Here is a 20,840-nt window from a genome sequence, read left to right on the forward strand (position 1 = left end):
AGAGCTGGTTCACTTCGGAGAGAGTCCTACAATGAAATAGACAATTAAGCACTCATATGTGCAAGTCCGGACTTAGTTGAAGAACACTGCAACAAGGCTTGGTTAAGGATAGCTTCCTACCAGCAGTGTACAAAAAGATTCTTCGACTTTAAAGTAAGGAGAAGAGATTTCCAGGTTGGCGACTTGGTGTTAAAAGAAGTCCTTCTCGATACAAGAGAACTAAGTGCGGGGGTATTGGGACCTAACTGGGAAGGCCCATATCGTGTCGCTAAGGTGATACGACCTAAAACATATCACCTCAAAAGGCTTAATGGTTCTGAAGTGTCGTGAGCTTGGAATGTTGAGCATCTTCACCCTTATTATCAGTAATTCCGAACTCGTTTATAGCTTGATCATTTTTTTTTACTTGTAAAGTTTTCATTGTTGCAAATACTATGAATAAGATTATTCCAATTCTTCTCAAAGAATTACTTGTGTTGTAATCTCAAGTTCTTAATAATCTTGTTATTTATAACGTTTTGCAAGTTCTATGATCAGTTATGATATATTTGTTTTGTGAGGTACTTAAGTTATAAAAGTGCTATCACAAGTGATCAAAAGTTTCTTTCATATATTTGGAATTTATTTACAAGGGAACACCAAGAGCTACATCATAAAAAAGAATAAGCACAAAAGACTCTATTCGAGCAGAGGAAAGAAAGATCACTGATGAACAATTTTACTTCCTCGCAAGTGCACGAATAGCTATCGCAGTATAGTGTGCAAAAGCAAGGGTCCATCCCATAGAGATTTGTAAGTTATCAAGTAATCCTAATAACTATGCCTTAATTAAACAAATAAATTCAAGCAAATTAAAGAACTAGTGATTAAAACTAAAAGTAAAAAAAAAAAAAAAAAAAAAAATTAACTACTACTGAATGAGCCAAAATAACACCAACAAAAACTAATTTAAGAACCAATGAACTACAACCTAGGTATCACATTTCACCATAATAATCTAGTTTTATGCCAACTATCAAACTATTGTTATCACAATCCAATTTCTAGGGTTCGCACTCACATAATTAAGGTATTACCGTAAGGCGTTTGGGATTAACCTAGTATCTTTAACATGAGACTAGCTAGGGTGTATAGTCTAGCCTAATGATTAAAAACCCATTAAACACAAGAGCACTCGAAATCATGAATAAAGGCGCATCTGTCAGGGCGTATGCACAAATACTAATCATTCAAGTAATCACGAACCAATTAGCATTCTGTTAGGTTGTATGCAAAAAATACTAATCATTCATTCACACGAGCTATTCAAGATTAGCTAGGGTGTGTAGTCTAACCTTGTCTCACTCAATCAATTAATTAATTAATATTAATGGTGATCAAGCAATAACACCAATTAAAGGTTGAATAAAGGACAATGAATGAAACTAGAATTACAATGGATTGATAAAACAAATAGAATTAATAAAGACATTAAACCTTCTTATTAGGCTACATTGGATCCCTAGAAAAGTATTTAGTTACACATGATCATAAGGAAATCAAACCTCGAAATCTTGAAAACCATGAAGTACAAGAATAAGTAGATGAAACCCTAGGTAAGATCTCCTCTCCTTGCCCCTTTCTAATTATATTTGATATTATAAACCTTAGCTCTCTAAAATATTGCTAAGAACATCGATTTATAATATTAAAGTTGTGAGGGTATTATGCTAAAAAGTTATACTTCAATTAAAAATGCATAATAACAAATCTGCACATCTCCAAGCACTAATGTAACTTTCGTTTGAATTTTTAACCATCTTCCAAGTCGAACTGGGCCATGATCAAAACATAAAAGTTGTAGTCTTAGCTTTAAAACACCACCAAAACCAGGTCAACCGGAGTTTTCTACCTCAAGTTATGATCATTTTCGTGCAGCATGCTCTGACAGAAAAATTTCCAAACATAAATTTCCCACATTGCACCGCGGAATGAAGTTTCTGTCCATTTTACAACTTTTTTATGCTGCGGCATGGGAATAGTTCCGCTGTGGCATGGGAATAGTTTTTTCTGCAGCAAACAATCTTCAAAAAACCATAACTTCTTCGTTTGATCTTCAATTCTCAAACCGTTTGTTCTCACACGATTCTGATTCTTTACTCTTCAACGTGCATACTTGAAATCCTCATTTTTTAGCACATAAATACCTAAAAATTCTAAAAACATACTCGTGATTCTTGAAAACAAAAGAGATACATAAATTAAATAAAATTAACCAGTTAAACCTAATTCCCTCACAAAATACCCTTAAAATCACTAAATATGAGTGCACTTCCAAGCAATCATCAATCAATGGTTTTGATCACCAGGATCCCTGACTTCAGCCACCTCAACCTCTAGGTCGTCCGATTGATCGCCGACCTCTAGGTCATCCGCTTGATCTTCAAGGACTTCTATTTCTTGCTGATCATCCTTCAGGGCAAGCTCTTGTTCTTCTTGCTCATCGGCCTCAACCATAGAAGCAAGAGCAACTTGGTATTCCTTAGGGAGGTTGGAGATATCCGTATTAGGATTGTTTAGCCGCAAGCTAAGAATAGCTTGCAGTGCCCAATGAGCAGTCTTCCTCTCCATTTCGAGGTTCTATTGCTTCATTTGCTCGGTCAACAAAGTGATTCGCCTATGAGCTAGCTCAAGATCTGTCTGCAACGCCCACTTCTCTTTCTCTGAGTTTTCCCGTAACTTACCTCAAGTCTTCTCTACTGCTTTTTCGCACTCTGAGCTCGCTTGCAGCTCCTTTTCTCTTTGGCCTAGCTCTTTAGTAAGCTTTGCTATCGTTTGTTGGAGCTCCTTATTGTCGCTATCTTTCTTCTTGATCTCGATCTTCTGGAAGTTTGCTGCTCGCAGAGTAGAATTCCTTGCAGTCAAATATACGTTTGCCTGAATGTAGGTTGCCTTTGCTTCTTCATCTGAAGCTGCAAGATCTTGCTTCAGTTTGGTAATTTCCTCCTTTGTCTCATGGAGTTTGCTAGCAGAATTGATCTTCATATTATTGTGCGCCATATTCAAGGCGAGCAAAGACTGCATGGAAAGGAGTAAAGAGTTAGTTTTTTTTTTTTTTTTTTTTCTTAAAAAGCTAAAAGATCAACTTATATGAAAAAGTACTTGGACAGAACAAGTCATTTTACTTGACTTTGCATTTGAAATGTAGTGCCCACTAGGTCGGTAGGTCGAGAGGCCACATACCTGTCAAAGGCTATGGCAAGTTGGCATTCTAAAAAGGTGTAAACCACCAGCTGCAAATGGTCTGGTAGTTGCTCTAAAAGATCCAACATAGATGGGTCAAGCCTCACTGCAGCAAGGGCCCCCTTGACCTGTTGCTCACCTGCTTGTTGCTTACCAGATTACCCTTGAGCGGCCGTAGTCACTTCATCTTCCCTTACGAGCTCCCAAGGGCAGTCGAAGGCCTAAGAGAGTCATTTGAGGTCATCCTTGTAGAGAATAATTGATAGGACTGTAGCCTATCTGGCAATATCTCGAAACCTTCTGGCTCAGATTCAGTTTCCTCTTTGGTGGGTATTCTCTTTCTCTTCTTTAACTTCTAGGCCATGGTTTTCTTCTTTGACGGATGAGCAACAGCACGCCGAGGAGCTTCTTCATGTCACTCAATGAATTATTACCTTTCGGCTCCAATTTGTATCTCCCTTAAAGGGATATCACTAAAGGTCACTCCAGCTGGTTCGGTTGGATTAATCTTGGGGAATGCGAACCCCCCAGGCTTCTTCGTCATCTTTACGACCTTTGGTGGCATAGTTGTTGTATGGCATAAAGATAAGCCAACAAAGAATGTCTTCTTTTGTTAATAAAGACTTAAAAAATTTCTTTGTAAGAAATACTTACAAGCTGGAACGTCCAAAGATACGTCGGGACTAAAAAACCCGTACTTTCAAAGGTTGGCATGCGTCACGAGCAACCTTGCGTCACGAGTTTGGTCGGGTAATCGATCAAACACTTCAATGCAGCTACGATCAACTAGCGCCGACAATCTAATCGTTTTGTTTCCTGCAAGAAAGCAAAAGATTTGTTAGTCTAATATATATAAAGGAAAAGTTAAAGTTAAAAGATGAGAGATCTAGAAATTAGAAGGAAAACCTACTTGGTGTTAGAGTAGATGCCCTAGAGCCAATCAATTATTGTAGAATTGACTCTTTATAATAATGTTCATTAATCAATAATAAAAGGCCTTTTATTCTATAATGAATAAAATTTTATAATACAAACTCCATAGGCTCTACTTTTCAACCACTCTCCACTAATGTAGAACAATCACCTAACTTTAGATCATTAGACTTTGTTGGCTTGTAATGTGTAGGCTAAGGTATGGGGTTGTGGAAGAAGGGAAAGAAATCAACAAATAAGAGGATTAACTACTTATTTCAACAAAATTGCTCGAAGCATATCAAATCTCTCTAAATTTCCTAAGCTTTGTTATGTCTCTTGTCCCAACCACATTTGCATTTACCGCACTTTCCCCTTGATTCATTCATTTCCTCTTTTTTTTTTTTTTTTTTTTTTTTTTTTTTTTTCCAGAGATTTCCTTTTTGATAAACCAAATAGGAACATGATATTACATATTCTCCCTTTTTTTACCTTGATATTCCAACCACCACAAACCCGCAACCCATTCTTTTGAATACCCTCCAAATTTTTTGAGAAACGCTCTAAGCTACACATTCCCACTCTCACTTTGAATAATATTCAGATTAATCTTCTTAAAATCACGGGTAGAGTAGTGTGTTAGGGTTTAAAGGGTATGTTATGTGGGATAAAATAAAAAAAATCAAGGGTACATAAATTCAATATCAGCACAAAAGGTGGCAAGAGATAATAAAATGTAGGTTGGCTTGAAAGGCACAAACGGTCAGAAGATGGCCTAAGTTATTTCTTCAGTCATGTGTCATCTAGATCTCGCCTCAAGTGATCATCAAATCTGGTTCATAGATTTGGGGATCTCCAAATTCGCGGATAGTTACATATAAACATACCAAATGCTAGAACTAACCCACCAGACAAACCACAAACATGAGAGTCTCAACTTAGGCAAAACCAACATTCAGAATTATTCTTAAACTAAAGTAAAATTTACTTGTTCTAGATGTCCATGTCATTGCAATCATGTTACTATCATTGATATAAATTAATTCAGAAAAACTGAAACACACTCAATTAAAAATAACATAAAACACACCAAATCTAAAAAATTAAAAAAAAAATCAATTAAGAAAATTAGGAAAAGAACTTCCCACCCCTAACCTAAAACCTCATTGTCCTCAATGTAAATTAGAAAGGAAAAACAGAAACGGAAAGAGAAATTACCTCCCTCTTTTAGAGACATCATAAAAACCCATGTGGCGCCGCGATGCCATTTTCATACGCTGCGGATCAGTTTTTACCTAAATTGCCTAATGTCTCTTCCTTGCTACACTGCACATAATATTTACGCTGTGGCGTGAAGCTCTTTTCCTACAAACAACTAAACCATAAAATACAACAAAATAACCTAAAACAAAAACAGTGTAAGTAATTGATCTACCATATGCAGTGGAAAACAAAAATCAATTGGTAAATCAATTACTTTCTTGCCTAGATCCGAGTATAGATTATATCGTTACATGTTTAAAACAAATATGTATAATAAATCCATTCAAGGATTAGAATACTTACGTATGTTTGAGGCTCCTTCGAATATCTCTATTTGGACAGAACACATTTTACTTTACTTTATGTATTCAATGGTTATTGTTCATCTTTGCTGTTCACTGCTACTATTCACGTGATTTTTCGCCAATCGATCAAAGTAGGATCGCACTCACAGAAGTCACACGAAGATAATCCACATAACCCTTGATTATTTTTCTAGAACAATCAAGGCTTCAAGAATCAAGAAAGAGAACAGAAAAGTTTTCTTCGAGAGAGAGAGAGATAGGGTGGCTAGGGTTAATTGAATGAATAATTCCTTATGTTTTAATTTTTAAGTTTCACTTATATAGTGCGACAATTAAAACCATTCCACTTAGGAATAGCCATGGGCTCCACCCTAGTTCCCCCTTGCAACCAAACACACCCTTTATGGTATTTTATTAATTAATTATTATTATAATTAAAATCAATTATATATATATAATATTTAACATTCAATTATAATAATAATTCATTTAAATATTACTAGATATTTTAAATATAATCTCACTAATTTAATTTTAATATTAAAATTAAATTCAAGCAACAACCTAGCAAATTTAATTCACGGTGAGATTACCAAAATACCCTTTTATCCTAAAAGACGAAAATACCTTCTCACAAATTGTTCTAAATTATCTTCTAAGTGTGTGACCCGAGGCTCCTTGTCATATCGGTGGTGAGTAGTATCGCGATTAACACCAATTAATCGTTTCACCCACATACACCAGATTGGCCCCTAGCAAGGCATATGGCCACCCGTAGATTGTGATCAGTGAAACCACAGCCGTCAATAGTTTGGTTACCATGCAATCAAATCCTTTCATCAACTCTTATCTCATCGAGACTGAGGTACAGAATAGTGTCAACCTTAGATATCCTCGACATGTTTGTATTCAGTTACTAGACCAATGACAAATATTAAATTGGATTGAGCTCAACTCAATCCCACTGTGGCCACAGATTAGTGCATTGCATTTACTAAATTACCTAGTGAGATAACTTCTCCGTAACCAGGAGTGATGAATCCTTTGTCGATCCACCATAGTCTCGTACACTTCTCAATGTAGCCAATCACTACCGTATTGATAGCTCTGAATAGAACTACGTTGGGCTAGTGTCAAACTACACCAATTGGTGCACAAGGCGCTCCAGTGATCTCAAGTCTAAGGATCACATGCACCACCATCCGTTAGAGGATTTTCCGACACTAGGGTTACCATCCATATGGAATCCTCTGGTGGTTTGTCCAATGACTTGCCTCTAGCAAGCACCTAGTGTTGCACTAGGTTGTCGGCAAACAACCTGACATGAGATCAGTCACTACCTTTGACAGGTCGTTTAACACAATGTAGCCTAACCATATTATCTATGTCCTTGGTCAGAATAATATGGGGCTATGGACTTTTCTAAATGGCCACCATATGTATCATAGGGTTCTCACTATCAAAATTTGAAACACTTGATACCCTCGTCATGGTTCTGCCATCCTAAGAACTACATCATTACAACACGATATAGAAAATATGCCTTATTGATAATAAACATTTATTACAGAATAATTACAGAATTGATGGCTCTAGGGCACCTACTCTAACAACGAGAACACTAAAAACACTTGAAAACTAAGAAAATTAAACCATTAAAGAAATACTAAAGTTCAAAGAAAAGCTTGGGTTGCCTCCCAAAGCACTTTATTTAATGTCTAGGCTAGACATAATGCGCGATCTATCATGCTCAATCATTGGAATCAGAGAAACGCCAAGGAATTGAAAATTAGAAACTCCACTATTTCATCCAAAACGTCATAATGAGCTTTCCATTCAGAACACAATCACTTTCTTAGTTTAGCCATAAATGGCGGCCGAACAAAATGGGCAAATCTCTAGCATGAGTTTGACGCTTCTCATGTCTAAGACTGCACAATCAATGGAATTATTAGTTTCAACTTACCAAGACATTCTCTACAATACCTCTTGGATATTTAATTGAACTGTCAGCAAGTTGTAGAGAACGTTGTTGGCTTTAATTCCCCCAATCCTAATCGCAGATAAGTGAAGTAAGGCATGAGATTAATACTTGTCCCCAATCTAGCATTGCTCATTCTTCCTTTGTATCACCCACAATAAGTTGATGATGAAACTACCTGGATCTTTCAATTTCGGTGGCGATTCCTTTGAAGCACAACACTTACCTTTTCAGGAACCATTACTTTTTCATTAGGTTCAAACTTACACTTGTGAGTAATCAAATCCTTCAAGAACTTTGCATAAGCTGGCATATTCCTTATCACATCAAGCAAAGGTATGTTCACATTAACTTTAGATAAATATCGTAAATTTGAGAATGACTTATCCCATTTGCTTTTCTTCATGCTCGCAAAAGGAATAGGTGGAACTAAGGTTTTGGTGGAGCAACGATAGGACTAATCTCCTCATCTGAATGGCTACACTTGGTTGCTTCTTCTTAGTTCTATCTTCCCCTGCATCATCATTTAAATTCACATTAGTCTCATAATTAATTTCTTATTATTACCTTACCACTTCATGGTACTGTGACTGCATTGCTTGCTCAAGTTGGCTTGGTAATTTCCCAAGAACTGGCCTTTATTGCCTCGTTACTTGTCCTATTTGAACTCCAACTTCCTAATTGATGCCTTTGCTACTAAAATCTCTGTTCAAAATCTATTGGTTTTTAGAATCTTGAATAAAATTATTCAATGTCTCTTCCATGAGGGCTTCTGAGGTTGATTATTAGAACTCGCTTGTGGTTGATTGTTGCTCAAGAAAAATTGGGATGGTTCCTCCAACTCGGATTATAAGATTCGAATAAGACCGATGAGCCTGGGTTGTAGGAATTCATCATATTGGCTTGCCCAAAAACTCTGGAAAATTTCATGAGAAGAACAACATTAGTTGCATGACCAAATACCACAAATGCACATACCTCTTGGAATTTCTTAGTCTATCCCATCATCATGTTGCACATAGTTTTCATTTGCTTGGTCAATTTTGAAACCGCATACCAAATCTTTAGTATTTACTTCATAATCTTAGACACTTAACACTTGGACGCTAACTCTATACAATCATAGTCTTATCTTCTTATACCCTGCAACATTATCACTATGGCTTGACAGGTTGTCAGTCCATCATAAAATTGATTCTAATTCTAAAGAAAACCTATGATGCGGACATTGAACCAGAAGCAATTTAAATCGTCCTAAGTTTCATGGAATGCTCACCTTCAATTTGGGTAAAAGTAGCAATCTTACCTCGCATTCAGCTTCTTGGCATGAGAATAAAATTACCTATGAATTTATTGTAGACTGCATCCATGTGGTAAGTGAAGCTGGACCTAAAGACAGGTACCATGTCTTAGCTGCATCCTTCAACGTGTATGGAAAACACCTTATTTTTAATTGATCTTCGTCAAACCCTACAAAGGAAAAGTCTAACATTAGAATAAAAATCAAATAAAAGTTAAAGGATCCTCTGAAGCTACTCCAGGAAAATATGGAAGCATTGAAAGTGAATATGTTTAAGCTCATAATTCCTTGCTACATCATTAAGAACTATGCATGACGGCAACGTTCAATGGTAGGATTGGTACGTTAGCCATTTTCTCTTCAGATTCAAAACTTGATTGTGGGGATTCTTTAGAAATTTATGGTTCCTTCCTTGTCCTACCAGTCAAGTCTACTTTATCAGTATGGAAATAATCCTTTGTCCAAGATCGAACTTGCATTCACTAACTAAAAACACAAAAGATAGCAAAAACAAAAAGGAAACCTAGACAAAAAAAAGCAAAAATTATTAAAAAAAAAAAAAGATTAAGCACGTTATCAGAGAAAACTTAGTGACTTAAAACAAATCCTGGCAACGGCCCAAAAACTTGATGAACAATTTACTTCTCTGCAAGTGCACGAATGCTTGTCACGGTATAGTGTGCAAAAGCAAGGGTCATCCCATAGAGATTTAAGTTATCAAGTAATCCTAATAACTATGCCTTAATTAAACAAATAAATTCAAGAAAATTAAAGACTATGTATTATAACTAATTATAAAGAAAATAAAAATTAACTACTATTGACTGAGCCAAAATAACACCAATAAAAATTAATTTAAGACCAATGAACCCAACCAAGGTATCCAATTTCAACCATAATAATCCGGTTTATGCCAACTATCAAACTATTGTTATCACATCCAATTTCTAGGGTTCGCACTCACATAATAATAATGTAGTAACGGAAGGCATTCGAGATTACCTAATTTTTAACATGAGACTAGCTAGGGCGTATAGTCTAGCCTAATGATTAAAACCCCATTAAACACGAGCACTCAAAATCATGAATAGGCCATCTGTCAGGGCGTATGCACAATACTAATCATTCAAGAAATCATGAATCAATTAGCATTCTGTCTGGGTCATGCACAAAATCTAATCATTCATTCACATGCTAGTGGTGTGTCTAACCTTGTCTCACACAATCATTAATTACATTAAAGGTGATCAAGCATAACATTAATTAGATTGAATAAATATAATGATATAAAACTAGAATAACACTGATTGATAAGACAAATAGAATTAATAAAGACATAAAACCTTCTATTAGGCTACATTGGTGTTGTCGGTCAATCCGGAGAGGATAATTCCCTATTGAGAGAAGATATTTAGATTGGTCAATTTGGAAGAAAGATATTCATATTAACTTAGACCCAACTAAGGTAACGAAGATCATACAACTTCCTAATTCTACGTATTTAAATCTTATCTCAACTCTATCATGTAATGGTCCTATATAAACCCTCATACTTGTTTTTAGGGGGTTGGCATTTGTTCTAAGCAAATTTCCTAGGAATTATACTGTTCTTTGTAAACTCTCAAAAGCAATAAGATAATAGTGGATAGGCTCAAGGTCTAACTTGCCGAACTACTTTAAAAATTGTCTTGTGTTCTTATTTATGACTCTTTCTTTTTTATTCATTGATAATTTTCATTAAATCACGCGCACATCCATCCGGTTCTGACAGGGTCAATCAAATTCTCTAGTTGGTGCAGATTTCTGTATCAACAATTGATCCCTAGAAAAGTATTTGTTACACATGATCATAAGGAAATCAAACCTCGAAATCTTGAAAACCATGAAGACAGAAAAGTAGATGAAACCCTAGGTAAGATCTCCTCTCCTTGCCCCTTCCCTTATATTTGATATTATAAACCCGCTCTCTAAAATATTGCTAAGAACATCGATTTATAATATTAAGTTGTGAGGGTATTATGCTAAAAGTATACTCAATTAAAAACTGCATAATAACAAATTTGCACATCTCCAAGCACTAAGTAACGTCGTCGGAATTTTAAACCATCTTCAGGTCGAACTGGGCCTGATCAAACATAAAAGTTGTAGTCTTAGCTTAAAACACCACCAAACCAGGTCACGGAGTTTTCTACCTCAAGTTATGATCATTTTCGTGCAGCATGCTCTCGAAGAAATTTCCGAACATAAATTTCCCACGCATGCACCGCGGACATAAGTTGTTGAAGGACAATGAATGAAACTAGAATTACAATGGATTGATAAAACAAATAGAATTAATAAAGACATTAAACCTTCTTATTAGGCTACATTGGATCCCTAGAAAAGTATTTAGTTACACATGATCATAAGGAAATCAAACCTCAAAATGTTGAAAACCATGAAGTACAAGAAGAAGTAGATGAAACCCTAGGTAAGATCTCCTCTCCTTGCCTCTTCCTAATTATATTTAATATTAAAACCCTAGCTCTCTAAAATATTGCTAAGGACATCTATTTAAAATATCAAAGTCATGAGGGTATTATGTTAAAAAGTTATACTTCAATTTAAAATGCATAATAACAAATTTGAACATCTCCAAGCACTAATGTAACTTTCATCTGAATTTTTTACCATCTTTCAGGTTGAACTGGGCCATGATCAAAAATAAAATTTGTAGCTCTATCTCTTAGCTTTAAAACAGCATTATTACTAGGTCAATCGAAGTTTTGTAACTCAAGTTATGATCATTTTCGTGCAGCATGTTCTAGAACAAAAATTTCCAGACATAGATTTCTCGCATTGCGCCGCGGCATGAAGTTTCTGTCCATTTTACAACTTTTTTATACGACAGCATGGGAATAGTTTTTCTACAGTGAACAATCTTAAAAAATCCATAACTTCTTCGTTTAAGCTCTGATTCTCAAACCGTTTGTTCCCACATGATTCTGATTCTTTACTCTTCAACTTGCATACTTGAAATCCTCATTTTTCAGTGCATAAATACCTAAAAATTCACAAAACATACTTGTGACTCTAGAAAACAAAAGAGATACAGAAATTAAATAAAATTAACCAATTAAACCTAATTCCCTCACAAAATACCCTTAAAATCACTAAGTATGAGTGCATTTCCAAGCACAACCACCAACCAGCTTCTTGCTAGTCCCTAGCAACCAAAGCGATCTCAAATCTAGTTCTAACTAACCTAACCTAAACCATTTCTATAGGTTGACACGATTCCATTTAGCGTATGCAATGAGCCTTTAAACCCCTAGGTCCCCTTAGTGGACGAGTTATAGTCTCGTGAGTGTTTACAACGATGTTACCTGCAAACATCCAACAAATCATAACTAACACGTAAAGTAAAAACCAAACAAAATTTATCCAAACTAATTCATATAAGTGTCTCAGAAAGCGCATACACATAACATAGAGAATAATCAAACTTTACCTCAGATCTAGGAACATCCTAAACATCAATCTTACCTTCGTTCTCAACTCTCTAACATCCATCAATCCACAATTTGTCAATCCTAACACCAGAAATAATTCCATATGCAACATCCATAGACAAAAAATTGATCCATACTAGAAAAATGAATAAATTCTATAAATACAACTCCACAGGACTACTTTTCAAACCACTCTCCACTAATGTAGAACAATCACCTAACTTTAGATCATTAGGACTTTGTGAGCTTGTAATGTGTAGGCTACAGGTTGGGTGGTGAAGAAGGGAAGAAATCAAACAAAATAAGAGGATTAATCTTACTTATCTTCAACAAAATTGCTCGAAGCATATCAAATTCTCTCTAAATTTCCTAAGCTTTGTTATGTCTCTTGTCCCAACCACATTTGCATTTAGCACTTTTCCCTTGATTCATTCATTTTTCTCTTTCTTTTCTTCTTCTTTTTTTTTTTTTTTTTTTTTTTTTTTTTCCAGAGATTTCCTTTTTGATAAACCAAATAGGACACATGGATATTACATATTCTCCCTTTTTTTACCTGATATTCACACACACACACCCCCGCAACCCATTCTTTTGAATACCCTCCAATTTTTTGAGAAAACGCTCTAAGCTACACATTCCCACTCTCACTTTGAATAATATTCAGTTAAATCTTCTTAATCACGGGTAGAGTAGTGTGTTAGGGTTTAAAGGGTATGTTATTGTGGGATAAATGAAAAAAATCAAGCTACTATAAATTCAATATCGCACAAAAGGTGTAAGAGATAAAATGTAGGGTTGGCTTAAAGGCACAAACGGTCAGAAGATGGCCTAAGTTATTCTTCAGTCATGTGGTCATCTAGGATCTCACCTCAAGTGATCCATCAAATAGGTTCTAGAATTTGGGGATCTCACAATGTCGCGGATAGTTCCATATGAAACATACCTAATGTTAGAGTATATGCCCTAGAGCCAATCAATTATTGTAGAATTGACTCTTTGTAATGTTCATTAATCAATAAAAGCCTTTTATTCTATATCGGTAAATCATTATTATTGCAATATTATTGATATATGTCCTTAGAATGTAGAGCCGTGACGAGGGTATCAAGTGTTTCAAATCTTGATAGTAGAAACCCATGAGCACATATGGTGGCCATTCTAGAACTTCCGTAGCCCAGTATTATTCTGAACTAAGGGCACAGATAATACGGTAAGGCTATCATAGTGTTGAACTACCCTGTCGAAGACAGGCCTGATCTCACTTGTCAAGGTTGTTTGGTGACAACCTGGTGCCAACTGGGTGTTTTTTTAGGCGATTACACCACACGTTCACTGGACTGCCCCCCAGAGGATTCCATATGGATGGTACCCCCAGTGTCTATGGAACAAATCCTCTAACATGGTGGTGCATGTGATCCTTAGCTCTTGAGATCACCGGAGTGCCTTGTGCACCGATTGTGTAGTGTGACACAGCCTAACGCAGTTCTTTTCAGAGCTGTCAATACGGTGGTGATTGGCTGCATCAAGAGTGTAATACGACTATGGTGGATGACAGAGGATATCACTCCCGGTACGGAGAAATTATCTCACGCGCAATCATAATGGCAATGACACTAAAACTGTGGCCACAGTGGGATTGAGTTGTTTCTCTATCCAGTTTATAAACGGGTCATTGGTCCAAAAAAAACGGATAAATAATATCGGAGTACCCGAAGGTTTGCACCTATTTCTAGGCCTTCGTCTCGTCGAGATAACGTATGATGAAAGGATCGAATTGCCACGGTAACCATAGTTGACAGGTAGCGACTTTGCTGAATCCGAATCTATCGGGTGGCCATGATGCCTTGCTAGGGCCAATCTTGGTCTGTGTATTAGTGAGTACGATTAATTGGTGTTAATCGCAATACGATCACTGCCGATATGATGAGGAGCCTAAGGGTCACACACATAGAGAACAATTTAAGAATGCAAGAAGAAAGGGCGTTTTCGTCTTTTAAGGCGAAAGGGTATTTTGGTAATTCACAGTGCAATTAAATTTGCTGAGGTCGTAGCCTTTATTTAATTTGTTAGAAAAATTAATAGTAAATTACGTTTAAATGTTGTTTCGCACATATTTAAATATATATCATTATTGTTAAATGTTAATATATATATTTAAATAGTATATATATATATATATATATATATATTCTATATATTAATTGATTTTAATTGAGATAATGATGGAAATTAAAATAAATCAAATTGGGAGTGTTTGGCAACATGGGTCGTTTGGGTGTGGAGCCCAAGCCTATTCCGTATGGGGATTAGGCAAATTGTTTTTTAAGTATAAAAGGAAAAGTGTGTGTTTTTTAATTAAGGTTTTTTTTCTCTTTGAAAACAAAACACAGCAGCCCCAATTTTTGCCTTTCCCACGGCAGTAACTCCAGAGCCTAAAATCAATTCAATTGATGTTTGCTTTTCTTCTTAATCTTGAAGCCAAAGAGGATCTAGCAAATCCCCTTTGGTTCTTTTAAGATTGTCTTTCGTGTGGACTACGCAGGTTCGGTCCTACACTTGGATCGGTAGCAAAACGTTCGTCGCCAAATTTGGAGGAGCCTTCAACGTGCGTTTGTTTCTCTTAACTCATGTTTGAATATTTATCAGATTTTATTTAATATTAAATTTGTAAAATCATACCTTGATCTTGGCTCATGTTAAACGATCTTATTATTATTTTTGTTTCCGCTGCGTATACGGGACCGTTTACTAACACCTAAATGCTAGACTAAACCCACCAGACAGACACCACAAACATGAGAGTCTCAAACTTAGGCAAAACCAACATTCAGAATTATTCTTAACTAAAGTAAAATTTGACTTGTTCTAGATGTCCATGTCATTGCAATCGTTACTATCATTGACTATAATTAATTCAGAAAAACTGAAACACACCATTAAAATACATAAAAACACCCAAATCTAAAAAAATTAAAAAAAAAAAAAATCAATTAAAACATTTCAGGAAAAGAAACTTCCCCACCCCTAACCTAAAACCTACATTGTCCTCATGTAAAAATAGAAAGAAAACAGAAACGGAAAGAGAAATTTACCTCCCTCTTTTGAGACATCAAAACCCATGTGGTGCCGCGATGCCATTTTCATTACGCTGCGGTATCAGTTTTTCCCTAAATTGCCTAAGTCTCTTCCTTGCTACACTGCAACATAAATATTTACAGCTGTGGCGTGAAGCTCTTTTCCTACAAAACAACTAAACCATAAAATCACAACAAAATAACTAAAACAAAAACAAGTGTAAGTAATTGATCTACCATGCGTGGAAACAAAAAATCAATTGGTAAATCAATTATTTTCTTGCCTAGATCCTATAAGATTATATCGTTTACATGTTATAAACAAAATATTTAAAGTAAATCCATTCAAGGATTGAATACTTACGTAGTTTGAAGCTCCTTCGAATATCTCTGATTTCGACAGGACACTATTACTTTACTGTTCAATGGTTATTGTCATCATTTGCTGTTCACCGTCTGCTATTCACGTGATTTTTCGCCAATCGATCGAAAGTAGGATCGCACTCACAGAGTCCACACGAAGATAATCCACATAACCCTTGATTATTTTTCTAGCACAATCAAGGGCTTCAAGAATCAAGAAAGAAGAACAAGAAAGTTTTCTTCTTGAGAGAGAGAGAGATAGGTGGCTACGTTTTAATTGAATGAATCTCCTTATGTTTTAATTTTTAAGTTTCACTTATATAGTGCGACAATAAAATCCTATTCCACTTAGATAGCCATGGGCTCCAACCTAGTTCACCCTTGCAACCAAACACACCCTTTATGGTATTTTAATTAATTATTATTATATAATTAAAATCAATTATATATAATAATATATACATTCAATTAATAATAATAATTCTTTATATATCATAGATATATAAATATATCTCACTAATTTAATTTTAATATTAAAATTAAATTCAGCAACAAGCTAAGCACTTAATTACACTGTGAGATTACCAAATACCCTTTTATCCAAAAGACGAAATACCCTTCTCACAAATTGATTCTTAAATTATCTTCTAAGTGTGTGACCCGTAGGCTCCTTGTCATTCGGTGGTGAGTATATCGCGATTAACACCAATTAATCGTTTCACACCACCATGGACCAAGATTGGCCCCTAGCAAGGCATATGGCCACCCGATAGATTTGGATCAGTGAAACCACAGCCCGTCATAGTTTGGTTACCATGCAATCAAATCCTTTCATCAACTCTTATCTCATCGAGACTGAGGTACAGAAATAGTGTCAACCTAGATATCCTCGACATGTTTGTATTCAGTTACTAGAACCAATGACAAGAATATTAAATTGGATTGAGCATCACTCAATCCCACTGTGGCCACAGATTAGTGTCATTGCCATTTACTAAATTACCTAGTGAGATAACTTCTCTCGTAACCAGGAGTGATGAATCCTTTGTCGATCCACCATAGTCTCGATACACTTCTCAATGTAGCCAATCACTATCGTATTGATAGCTCTGAATAGAACTACGTTGGGCTAGTGTCAAACTACACCAATTGGTGCACAAGGCGCTCCAGTGATCTCAAGTCTAAGGATCACATGCACCACCATCCGTTAGAGGATTTATTCCATGGACACTAGGGTTACCATCCATATGGAATCCTCTGGTGGGTTTGTCCAATGAACTTGCCTCTAGCAAGCACCTATGTGTTGCACTAGGTTGTCGGCAAACAACCTTGACAAGTGAGATCAGTCACTACCTTTTGACAGGGTCGTTTAACACAATGATAGCCTAACCATATTATCTATGTCCTTGGTCAGAATAATAATGGGGCTATGGACGTTTCTAGAATGGCCACCATATGTGATCATAGGGTTCTCACTATCAAAATTTGAAACACTTGATACCCTCGTCATGGTTCTGCCATCCTAAGAACATATATCATTACAAACACGATATAGAAGAATATGCCTTTTATTGATAAATAAACATTTATTACAGAATAATTATACAGTAATTGATTGGCTCTAGGGCACCTACTCTAACAACGAGAACACTAAAAACACTTGAAAAACTAAGAAAATAAAACCATTAAAGAAATTAACATAAAGTTCAAAGTAAAAAGCTTGGGTTGCCTCCCAATAAGCACTTTATTTAATGTCTAGGCTAGACATAATGCGCGATCTATCATGCTCAATCATTGGAATCAGAAGGAAACGCCAAGGAATTGAAAATTAAGAACTCCACTGTTTCATCCAAAACTGTCATAATGAGCTTTCCATTCAGAACATCAATCACTGTCTTAGTTGTAGCCATAAATGGGCGGCCGAACAAAATGGGCAAATCTCTAGCATGAGTTGACGGCTTCTTCATGTCTAAGACTGCACAATCAATAGGAATTATTAGTTTATCAACTTTAACCAAGACATTCTCTACAATACCTCTTGGATATTTAATTGAACTGTCAGCAAGTTGTAGAGACATTGTTGTTGGCTTTAATTCCGCCAATCCTAATCGCAGATAAGTGAAGTAAGGCATGAGATTAATACTTGTCCCCAAATCTAGCATTGCTCATTCTTCCTTTGTATCACCCACAATAAAGTTGATGATGAAACTACCTGGATCTTTCAATTTCGGTGGCAGATTCCTTTGAAGCACAACACTTACCTTTTCAGGAACCATTACTTTTTCATTAGGTTCAAACTTACACTTGTGAGTAATCAAATCCTTCAAGAACTTTGCATAAGCTGGCATATTCCTTATCACATCAAGCAAAGGTATGTTCACATTAACTTTAGATAAAATATCGTAAATTTNCTACCATGACTTGATCGTTTCCTAACATTACACACTTTCGATAATTCCTTGATTTGTTCTTTTTTTTCTTTTCTTTTTCTTCCTTTTTTTTCTTTTTTTTTATTGTTTATTTATTTATTTATTTTTTGAATGAAACTATAGTTAGGAAGCAAGGATATTACAACCATTCCCCTTGTTACCTTGATATTCACAATACACCATAACCCCCAACCCATTATTTTGAATACCCTTCAAAATTTTGAGAAAGACACTCTAAGCCACACACAAACACTTTTACTTTCAATAAATTCATATTAAATCCTCTTAAAAATCACAGGTAGAGTAGTGTGTTTAAGGGTTAAAAAGGTATGTTATTGTGACGTAAATGATAGAAAATCAAGGCTTATATAAATTCAATATTGGCACAATGGGATGACTAGAGATAATCAAACATAGGGTTGGCTTGAAAGGCACAAACGGTCCAAAGATGGCCTAAATCATTTCTTGAGTCATGTGTCATCTAGGATTTCACCTCAAGTGGTCATCAAATAGGTTCTAGAATTTGGGGATCTCAACAATGTCATAGGATAATCACACACAAAACATCCCTAAATGCTAGAACTAACCCAGCTTACAAACCACATTCATGAGAGTCTCAAACTTAAGCAAAACCAACATTCAGAATTATTCCTAAACTAAAGTAAAAATTTGACTTGTTCTAAATGTCTATGTCATTGCAATCATGTTGTTATCATTGACATATAAATTAATTCAGAAAAACTGAAACACACTAAATTAAAAATAACATGAAAACACACCAAATCTAAAAAAAAAAAATTCACAAAAATTAAAAAAAAAATTCAATTAAGAGAATTCAGGAAAAGGGAACTTCCCCACCCCCAACCTAAAGCCATTGTCCTTAATCTAACAATTAGAAAGGAAAAATAGAGAAGCAAAGAGAAAGTTACCCCCTTTTTAGAGACATCACCAAAACCTGTGTGGCGCTGTGGTGCCATTTACATCACGTCAGGACATGAAGTTGCTGCCCAAATTGCTTATGTCTCTTCCTTGCTCCACCGCAGCATAAATATATTGCGCCGAGGCATGAAGTTCTTTTCCTATTAGACAACTAAACCATAAAATACAACAAAATAACCTAAAACAAAACAACAAAAACATTGAAAAACTAAAGAAAATAAAACCATAAATGAAATTAACATAAAATTCAAAGTAAAAAGTTGGGTTGCCTCCCAAGAAGTGCTTTATTTAACATTTAGGCTAGACGAAATGCGTGATCTATCAGGTTCAATCATTGGAATCTGAGGGAAATGCCAAGGAATTAAAAACTAAGAACTCCACAGTCTCATCCAAAAATGTCATACTAAGCTTGCCATTCTGAACATCAATCACTGTCTTAGTTGTAGCCATAAATGGGCGGCCGAGCAAAATGGGAAAATCTCTATCATGAGTTGATGGCTTTTTCATATCTAAGACTACAAAATCAACAGTAATTATCAATTTATCAACTTTAACCAAGACATTCTCTACAATACCTCTTGGATATTTAATTGAATTGTTAGCCAATTGTAGAGACATTGTTGTTGGCTTTAATTCCCAAAATCCTAATCGTAGATAAGTGAAGTAAGGCATGATATTAATGCTTGCCCCCAAATCTAGCATTGCTCGTTCTTCCTTTTCATCACCCATGGTAAAGTTAATGATGAAGCTACCTAGATCTTTCAACTTGGGTGGCAAATTCCTTTGAAGCACAACACTTATATTTTCTAGAACCATAAATTTTTCGTTGGGTTCAAACTTATGCTTGCAAGTAATCAAATCCTTCAAGAACTTTGCTTAAGCTGGTATATTCCTCATCACATAAAGCAAGGGTAAGTTCACATTAACTTTAGATAAAATATCATAAATTTCATAGAATGACTTATCCCATTTGTTGTTCTTCAATCGGCTCGAAAAAGGAATAGGTGGAACATAAGGCTTTGGTAGAGCAACGATGGGGTTGATCTCCTCATTCTGAATGGATACATGTAATTGCTTCTCATTCATTTTATCTTCCCCTACATAATCAATTAAAGGCTTATTAGATTCATAATTAATTTCCTTGTGAATTACTTTACCACTTTGGAGCACTATGACTGTTTTCGCTTGTTCAGGTTGGCTTGGTAATTTCCCAAGAAAATGACCTTGTACTGCATCTACTATCTGTCCTATTTGAACCTCTAGCTTTCTAATGGATGTCTCTTGCTGCTAAAACCTTTGTTCAAAATTTTGTTGGTTCTGTTGAGAAACTTGAATAAAATTATTCAGTGTCTCTTCCAATGAGGGCTTCTGCAGTTGATTATTAGATCTCTCTTGTTGCTAATTGTTGCTCTAAGAAAAATTGGGATGACTCCTCTGCCTTGGATTATAAGTATTTGGATAAGGATCATGAGGCCTTGGGGGTTGTAAGAATTCATCATATTAACTTGCTCAACAAACTCTGGAAAATTTCCACGAGAAGGACAACCATTAGTTGCATGAC

This window comes from Pistacia vera, unplaced genomic scaffold (genome assembly GCF_008641045.1).
Source record: "Pistacia vera cultivar Batoury unplaced genomic scaffold, PisVer_v2 Contig829, whole genome shotgun sequence".
Taxonomy (NCBI): domain Eukaryota; kingdom Viridiplantae; phylum Streptophyta; class Magnoliopsida; order Sapindales; family Anacardiaceae; genus Pistacia; species Pistacia vera.